General features: G+C 41.2%; 1 pseudogene; it reads right to left on the reverse strand.

The window, feature by feature from the left end:
* Positions 1 to 334: 334 nt before the first annotated feature.
* Positions 335 to 8,127, reverse strand: LOC142433365 (sentrin-specific protease 6 pseudogene; annotated as a pseudogene).
* Positions 8,128 to 9,594: the final 1,467 nt, after the last annotated feature.

Here is a 9,594-nt window from a genome sequence, read left to right on the forward strand (position 1 = left end):
CTAGTCAAACCTTGATGAATTATAAATTCTTCTTCTTCTATTTTTTCCTCTATTTTTGTTTTGTGCTTAGAAGTTGCAGGTTTAAGTTCTAGAAACAGAGAACACATAACAAAAGCTTCCTAATGGGTGAAAAACGAAATTATAAATGCTGGGAAAATTGGCCCCATTAACATGATTATCGACATTTACTTAATACATACTATATGGAAAATTAATTATAGGACATTTAGAGAAGCATGAAAGTTTACAAATCACTCTGAGTCATGGACAATTGCATGTTTTATTGTCTAGACCAAGATCAAACGTGTATTATTTCTAGAGGCAAGAGAAATGGTCAGTCTGAGATCCTGGCGTCATCTGGTTGCGTTCCTTCACCTAAAGGCGTTTCTTCTGAAAGCCTGTCTACACGCTTGTTCTCCCGTTGCACTGCTCTGCCTCCATCTTCAGAATTAGGTTGCGGATTTCCTCTCTCTTTGCCCGTATTCTTAGAGGAGGAAACCAGTTTTTCAAATCCATAGGTAGTGCAAAATTGAGAACTGGATTCTCAAAAAAACTCTCGACATACTGCAGCAAATAGACACCGCAATCACTGAGGTTGCTTTGTTGGGGCACGTTTGGACTCAGGTCCATCATGACATCTGTGGAAAAACTCCTCTTGGTGCCTTTTTTAATTTCCCATTCCTCCTCTAGATATTCTCGAAGAATTTTCACAACATGTGAGCGGGAAGGGCCTCGTAGAGAGTCCAGAAGCAAGATGCAAGGCTGCTTACACATGGTGGGCTCGAAATGCCACTGTCCTCTCTCCGGGCTGCAAGGGCTCTCCTGCTCTTTGAAGGTTGACTCATGAGGACAGTTTGGCTTGATTTCACTCATTGCGTGTGCATGTTGTGACGGTCTTAAACAGTCCCCTTGTGGCCCATGCTCACTGTTATTCTTATCAACAACATTCTCGCACACGGAATCTCCTTTCTTTGATGCTTCACTTTCACTTGCAGTCTGGCTTACTTTTTCCAAACTACCTTTTACGTTGCATGTATGTTCCCCACACCGAGGGTCCCTTTCTTCCCGTGGGGTACCCTTTGAAGGACATAAAGGCATGTGAGGCTTTCTGTTTAGAATCCTCGAAATTACAGGCTTGGCAGAGCAGGCTTGTGAAGAACTGGCCATTACGTTGGCTGGAGGAGAAGAAATACAACGGTCTACTACAGTTGAAGTTTTTTGGACGAGTGCATTTTTGTGGAAATGAGGATTAGGCTCATATTGTGGTTTCTCAAAGCCAGGGAAACAAATAATAGCCAGAAACCAATGTGCATTTTCATTAAGGGGTACAAAAATAAAATCTTTTGCAAAAATATCTACATGCCGGGTCCAGGTTTTTACTCTCAGATGTCGCTTTTTTGGTGTTGATAGATTGGTACCTTCCTGCAAAAGCTGTCTTTTAATGTCAGTCAGGCATGGGTAGAAAAACGAACTGAATATATGAATTCGGTTCGCTTCCTCTTCCTTCAGTTTCTCGAGCACCAAATATTTCAAATAAAAGTCAATAATAATATCATTTAGAAATACCCCTTCCTTTAGACAGTGTAGGTCCACACTAGTAACAGAGATTCCTCCTCTAGCTGGAGGTGGTGGGTACACTATTAGTTTTTCTACAGGACCAGTAAAGGCGGCTTGGCTCTGTCCAGTTGCCTTGTCATCACCAACCAACTGGACTTTCTGTTTGCTTTGAAGTAGTATTTTAGAGTCAAAGGACATAGTTTTCATTATGTTTACTTTTTTTATCACAGTTCCTTTGAAGCTTTCGGGATAGGTTTTGCTACAGGCAACAATTCTGGTATTGGCTTCTACAAAGGAAATTTTTGAAAAAAAATTGGAAACCTTATTTTTTCTACCTATTTCAGTAAGGATTTTTTCAAATCGTGTATTTGTTTCAAGATCAAGGTCAGTGTCAAAACTTAAGATGATATATCGTTCTAGAGTCGGTATCTTATTTATTTCTTTACACTCAGTCCAAACTTTCTCTTTCTTGTGCATTTGCAGCTGCATGCTCAACTTTCCATAAACTGCTGGTGTGGTCTGGAGAAACACGACTGGGGGGTTTCGGACTTGACACCAGTCACATTTCATTACATCAGAGGTGTCTAAGGTAATTGCTACCTGACCACCTTCCGGTTCTTCTAGCTTTATCTTGATAAAATCCAAAGCAAAAGTGACTGGCTCTAGTAACACCCGGAGAAGTATTCCTACTCGTACACATCGACACTTTAAAATGACCCTGTCACAGGATCTCTGGCATCTTACGGACAAAGGATGGACTACGGTTTCTTCAGAAACAATTTTACGCCGTTTTTGAGGCTTCTTGAGACCCAAACTGCCCAAAGGGTTTCTCCTGCTAGCTTTCATTGCCAATGGAGCGGTATTTAACTTGGCTTGGGCCACAATGCCTCCTCTACGTGTGTTTTCGTTGCAGGCTGCTTCCAGACCCCCGGTGGGGGGAGCTCGGGAGCAACATGCTGAAGCAGCCTGTTGAGGAGCTACGCTCTCTCTTCTGTTGGCTCTGTCACTGTCCTCAACATCACTGAACAAATCGATTGGATCATGTGGATGTGAAAGGCTGGGTTTCCTTTCCTTCCTCTTTGCCATTTTGGTTCCTTTCGCATTGGCTAGAATGACGTTCGCACTAGTCTGCACGTATGTCTGTCTACTATCATCACAGTTCACAGTCATATCAGTGGGGGGCTTACCCTGGCTGGGGCCATAACGCCTCTTGGTGGCTCTTGTATTTTTTGACTTAGGGCCTGCAGAATTCCGAGGAACCGACATCCTGGATAACGGTCCAGGCGATTCACTCGGACCTGTGGCTTGTCTACAGTTCTTGTGAAAGTCCTTGGACAGATTCATACCGCCACTTCGGCAGACGCGGTGATCGTCCTTTCTCTTCCAGAGCTTGGACGACCTTCAAGCTGCTCACGGACGGACGTTGACGGGAAGCTCCCGGAAAGACCAGCGGGCTTCTTCTGACGTGGGCGTGGCACGAGGGGTAGCATTGTTGACGTCAGAGCACCTTGGCAATATGGTGGGGTCGAAGGAAAGGCCTTAAAGGAGCAGTGTCAACTTTCTGGGCACCAGGTGGGTATCCGTTCCTTTCTGTTTGGGCTGCTGCTTGCACTAATGACATCCGTGCGCTAGCATGTTGCAAACGTCTACCATGAACTACAGTTGCCGAACATAATGGTGCAGTTTGTGTCTTTTCACTCAAGTCTTATGGTCGCTTAACATGTTAATTCCAAGTGGGTTCCCTTTCAAAGTTTTAATACTTTCAGTCTTGTTTTATCTTACATAGATCATCAAGAAACAATTTCAAATCGGCAGTTCACCTTTGTTCCTTTTGAGGTCTCAGAATCCTCATCTTCATCTACACTTAGCAGATCTGCCCCATCTTTATCTGAATCTCCTTCATTTGCTTCCCCATGACCAAAGCTCCAATTATTTTATTTTAAATAGTTGTATTAGTGGCTCATACAACCCTTAAAACAATCCAAACATACATCAATTGTGTAAAGAACATTCATTGCCCTCATCATTTTCAAAACTTTTGCTCTCCCCCAAGCCCCTGGTATCAGCCCCTCATTTTTCCCCTCCCTCCCCATAATCCCCTCCTTCATGAACCCTTGATAATTTATAAATTATTATTTTGTCATATCTTGCTTGTCTGACGTCTCCCCTCGCCCACTCTTCTGTTGTCCATCCCCTAGGGACGAGGTCACATGTAGATAATTGTAACCGGTTTCTGCTTTCCAACCCACCCTCACTCCACCCTCCAATTATAGCCACTCACACAACTGGTCCTAAAGGGATCAACCGCCCTGGATTCCCTGTGTTTCCAGTTCCTCTCTGTACCAGTGTATATACTCTGGTCTAGCCATATTTGTAAGGTAGAATTGGAATCATGATAGTGGGGGAGGAGGACACATTTAGGAACTAGAGAAAAGTTGTATATTTCATTATTGCTATGTCGGACCCTGACAAGCTCATCTCACCCCCAAGATCCTTATGTAAGGGGATGTCCAGTGTCCTGCAAATGGGTTTTGGGTTTCCACTCCGCATTCACCACCTCATTCACTGGGATATCTTTTTTTGTTCTGATGATGCCTGATACCTGATCCCTTCGTCACCTTGTGATCACACAGGATGGTGTGCTTCGTCCAGGTTAGCTTTGTTGTTTCAGAGCTAGATGGCCACTTGTTTACCTTCAAGCATTTAAGGCCTCAGATGCTATATCTTTTGATAGATGGGAAGCATCAGCGTTCTTTGCCACATTTGCTTATGCGCCCATTTGTCTTCAGTGATTGTATCAGTGAGGTGAGAACAGAATGTTATGATTTTTTTGTTCCTTGATGCCTGATAACTGATCCCTTTGGCCCCTCGTAATCACTCAGGCTAGCGTGCTTCTTCTAGGTGAACTTTATTGATTTTGATCTACATGGCCACTTGTTTACCTTCAAAAAATTTAAGACCCCAGACCCTATATTTTTTTGGTAGCGGGGCACCGTCAACTTTCTTCACCACACTACTTATTCACCCGCTTTGTCGTCAGCAGTTGTGTCGGGAAGGTGAGCATCATAGAATGCCAATTTAATAGAAGAAAGTATTCTTGCATTGAGGGAGTACTTGAGTGGAGCCCCAGTGACCTTCTGCTATTTTAAAACTAAACCTATAAATATATGCACATCGATCTATTTCTTCATCCTCATATATAAATATATTTGCATATGTACATGCCTTTATTTAGACCTCTATAAATGCCCTTCACCTCCTAGCTCTTTCCTCTATTTCTTTAGATTTTCCTCTTATCCCACTATCCTGCTCAGTCTTCATTTGGGGTTCAGTAATTCCTCTTGGTTACTTTACCCTTCATCATGCCCTGCCAGGTCTCCTACACCCACCTCACAACCAATTTGGGTAACTTGTAGTTCCCTTCTCCCTGGGTTTGTTAAAACCACTACCTTTGCCCCCACATTCCCCTCTTCCAAGTCCCTGCGGAACTCTCAGTCCCGTTGTTTTCTCCTCCAGATTGTTCATCCAGCCTATCTTATTTAGACAGAACTGCTGAGATAATAACTTATACAAAAACAAGACAGAGCAAAACCAAGCAACAATATACAACAAAATCATAACAACAATAAACCGATGGTAAAAACAAAACAGAAGAAAGGAAAGCTTGTATTCAGTTCAACGACAATTTGTTGGCCGTTAGGAGTGTTTACCTGTCCAGTATGTTGGGGAACCTGCCCTGGCCCAAAGTCCACCTTTAACATTCCCTGTAGACCTTGCCGCTCTGTTCCTTGCTGTTCTGTTGCACCACTTTACTGTTTTGCCTAGGTGTGGCGGGATCATCTAGGGCGCAATTCCCTCACTGTGTCTTTGGTGTTGTCCCCTGTAGGGCTATGGGTCAGTGAGGGACATCATATCTCATAGTGGGGCCGACCATGTGGGCTAGCTTCTCAAATTGGGGACATTGTCCTCAAGGCCTAGTGGGTCAGGATGTTCTCCACTCTCTCCACTTCCCCTTTCATCGGCTCCAATGTACTCCAATCAGATATCTCCATCTCCTGGAGCTGCAGATTCAATGAAGTCCATTGAAATAAATTCTTCTGGGTGGGGGGAGGGACAGGTATCCACATAGTATTTGGGATTAGGGCCTGCCCGTCACACCTCTTCACTGCTTCCCTCCTCCACCCTGGCATGTTGCATTCATCTTTTGGAGCACTAGGTTGAAGTCTTGTGATAGTTTATTGTGTTAGAACCCTATCTAAGACACGTCTGGTCCATATTTCCCTATGGAGATGTAAGCAACACCTTCCCCTTGGGTGGGTTAGTGCCCTGTGCCCCTGATACCCATTTCCTTTTTATTATTAGTATTTTTTCCTTTTCCCACCTTGTTTTTAGTTGTCTACCATATGTATCCCTGTATTTGGTCTGGTCTGTGCCATACTACCTGGTCCTTAGCCCAGGAATGTTTGTATACAACAGCTTTTCCACTATGGCCCTTTTGCATTTTTTTTTAAAGCTTACCTCAGCGGACTCATGTAGTACTTGTCCTTTTGTCCGTGGCTTATTTCACTTAGCATGATTTCCTACAATTCTTCCCATTTAGCGATGTGCTTCATACGTTTCATCACTGCTTTTTAGCGATGAATAGTACTCCATTGTATGTATGTGCCACAGCTTTCGTATCCACTCGTCAGTTGATAGAAATTTGGATTATTCCCAATTCCTTGCTATTGTGAACTGTGCCGCAATGAACATTGGAGCACAGGTGTCTGGCCTTGGTTTCTTTCTTACCTTTTCTGGGTATATGCCCAGTAAAGGGATTGCTGGGTCATATGGTAACTTGATTTCCATCTGTCTTAGATATCACCAGATCAATTTCCATAGTGGCTGTACATACTTACAGGTCCACCAGCTGTGGATGAGTGTTCTTGTCTCCCCATTGCCACTCCAAAACTTGTTTCTTTCTATTTTTTTCAATTGGGCTATCTTTGAGGGTGTTAGGTGGTACCTCATTGTTGTTTTAATTTGCAAGTCTCTTATGGCTAAAGATCAGGAACATTTTCTCATACGTTTTTGGGCCATTCAGATATCTGCCCCTGTGCAGCTACCAGAGTATTGTGGATTTTACTAATAAGGCCTTTGTGTGATGTGTCATTGCTAAAGATGTTTTCCCAGTCCGTGGACGCTGTTATTGCTCTCCTGGTGAATTCTTTCCATGTACACAGGTGTTTTATCTTCATTATATCCCATTTGTCAATATGTTTCTCTTCTGTATCTGTGTCCTTTCCTATTTGTGATAGCCTGCGTATTCCCTGTGCCAAGGTTCTCAATTTCATCCCAATTCCTTCATTGATGGCCCTAATAGTTTCAGGTTTAACTTCAAGGTCTGTGATCCTCTTAGAGTTTCTTCTTGAGCATGGAGTGAGATAAGGTTCTTGCTTCATTTTTCTGCAGCTAAATATACATATTTTTCCAGCACCACATGTTAAAATGGGCATCTGCTTCCCTTTGGATAATGTTGGGGCCCTTATCAAAGATCAGTTGTCTCTATGCTGATGATTTTTTTCTGGCTTTTCAGTTTTTTTCTATTGGTCTGAGTATCTGCCATTGTACCAACACCATGAGGTTTTGACCACTGTGGTTGTACATTGTGTGCTAAATCCAGGTAAAGCAAGCCCTCCTACTGTATCCTTCTTCTTGAGGAGTTCTCTGCTAATTCTGGGCTTCTTCCCTCTCCATATGAAGTTGGTAATCAGCTTTTGCATTTCTTTGAAGGAAGATGAGGGTAGTTGTATCGAGATTGCATTAAACTTATAGGGTGCCTTAGGCAGAACTGACATCTGGACTATATTGAGCCTTCCAATCTATGAGCCTGGGATATTCTTCCATTTGTTGAGGTTGCTCTTGGTTTCTTGTAATAGCGTTCTGTAGTTTTCCGCATATTGATCTTTTGTTCTTTTAGGCAGGTATATCCCTAGATATTTCAATTTGTGTTTGGCTATTGTGAAGGGTTTCACCTTTTTGATCTCCTCTTTTGTGGTCTTATCCTATGTGTGTAACAGTCCAATGGACTTCTGTATGTTGATCTTGTATCCTGCTACTCTGCCAAACTCCTCTATTGCTTCCAGTACTCTCCTTGTGGAACTTTTGGGATTTTCCATATATAAAATCATATCATCTGCAAATAATATTTTCACCTCTTCCTTCCACAGAGGAAAACATTTGATGACTTTTCTTTGCCTTATGCTGTTAGCTAATACCTCCAGCCTGATAGTAATTAAGAGTGGGGAGAAGGGGCATCTTTTCTGGTCTCCTTTTTCAGTGGGATTGTGTTAGTCTTTTCTCCATTGACTACCACATTGGTCGTTGGTTTTTCATATATAGCTTGTATTGTCTTGAGGAATTTTCCTTCCATTCCAAGCTTCTCAAATGGCTTAAACAGGAATTGGTGTTACATGTTGTTGAATGCTTTTTCTGATTCTATCCGTATTGTCATGTGGATTTATAGTTTTTCAAACTACAATTATATTTAAAACAACCATCTCTCTTAGACTCTGAGCACGCCAAAGGCATTCCGGCTCATGGTCTGATCCACCGCCACCTTCTCGGCTTCCCTACTTCTAGCCCAGTGAAATTATTATTATTTTTGTATCTTACACCCACTGCTGTCTCCTTTAACCCCCACATTGCTGTTGTTCATCAAGGCTGGTGGTTTTTGGTGCTCATCAGTTAATTCTGAAATTTTGAGGGTAATAATTAAATTTTTAATATTTACATTTAAGAACATTCATTTGAAATCTATTTTTTTGCCAATGGCTTGGAATGGGGCTCTATTTATTTGTCCATGAAGAGATAATCAAATGTTTTCATACTGCTGATTAAATAGTTTAACATGTCCTCAATGACCTATAAGGCTCTCTAGTTATCCTTTCTCACAGATTTGGCTCTATTCAATTGCATTTGTTTTGCTACTCATGTGCTCATGCCATTTTTGTATTGTACACAGAAATTTCCACACAACCTTTCATACCCAGCAATGGCCCAATAGGTGTCTGTCTTTATAGTTATACCTTTTCTAGATATTTCATATACATAGTACCATGAAATATAGATTATTTTGCATGTGCCTTCTGTTAGCATATTTTATGTTAATCCACCTTTCATATACAACAACTTATTCCCTATATTCTAAGTACTATATTATTGTGTATGTATGTATGTATTTATGTATGTATACACACATACATGCAGCATTTTGTTTATCTTCTCCCTAACTGAGGTACAGTTTGGTTGTTTACAGTCTTTGCTTATTATGAACAATGCTGCTATGAGCGTTTGCATATAGGTTTCGAGGTGAACAAATGATTCATCGCTCTGGCATAAATACTGAAGGGTGGAATTGTGGCACTTTATAGACATTGTGTATATAAAATGTTTAAAGGAATTATAAAAGTGTTTTCAAAGGCAGATAAGCTATTTTGCATACTCACCAATCGTGCCTGAGAGCGTGAATTTCTCTACATCCTCACCAATATTTTTCATTTTCTATCACTGTGAGCATCGCTGATTTAGTTGCATGTGAATTTAAATCACTTTGCGATTATACTTTGCCAATTATGCATGTTAAGTATATTGTCACGTGTGTATTGGATTGGATATCTATACATAATCTTTTGTGGAATGTCTGTTCTTTTCCTCATTTAAAAAAAACGAGGAAAAAAGGTTACGTAGGGTAATTTATCATTTAAAAAAGTTTTATGGGGTATGGTTTTATTTCATAGATAAAATATCTCCTGAAGTCATGATTACAAATATTTTCTCATATTTCCTTCTTGAAGTGTTGTAGCTTTAGCTCCCAGCTTTAGGTATATGATAAGTTTTTTAGTTAATTTTTGTGTATTTTGTAAAATAGAATTTTATGTTCATATTATATATGGCATTGTGTTAGACAGGGTTCTCTAGAGGAAGAAGACCAAGACATGCATGATTTTAGATAGACAGAAAGATAGATTGGGAGATACAATATAAGAAATGAACAGC

The sequence above is a fragment of the Tenrec ecaudatus genome, chromosome X, assembly GCF_050624435.1.
Source record: "Tenrec ecaudatus isolate mTenEca1 chromosome X, mTenEca1.hap1, whole genome shotgun sequence".
Classification (NCBI taxonomy): domain Eukaryota; kingdom Metazoa; phylum Chordata; class Mammalia; order Afrosoricida; family Tenrecidae; genus Tenrec; species Tenrec ecaudatus.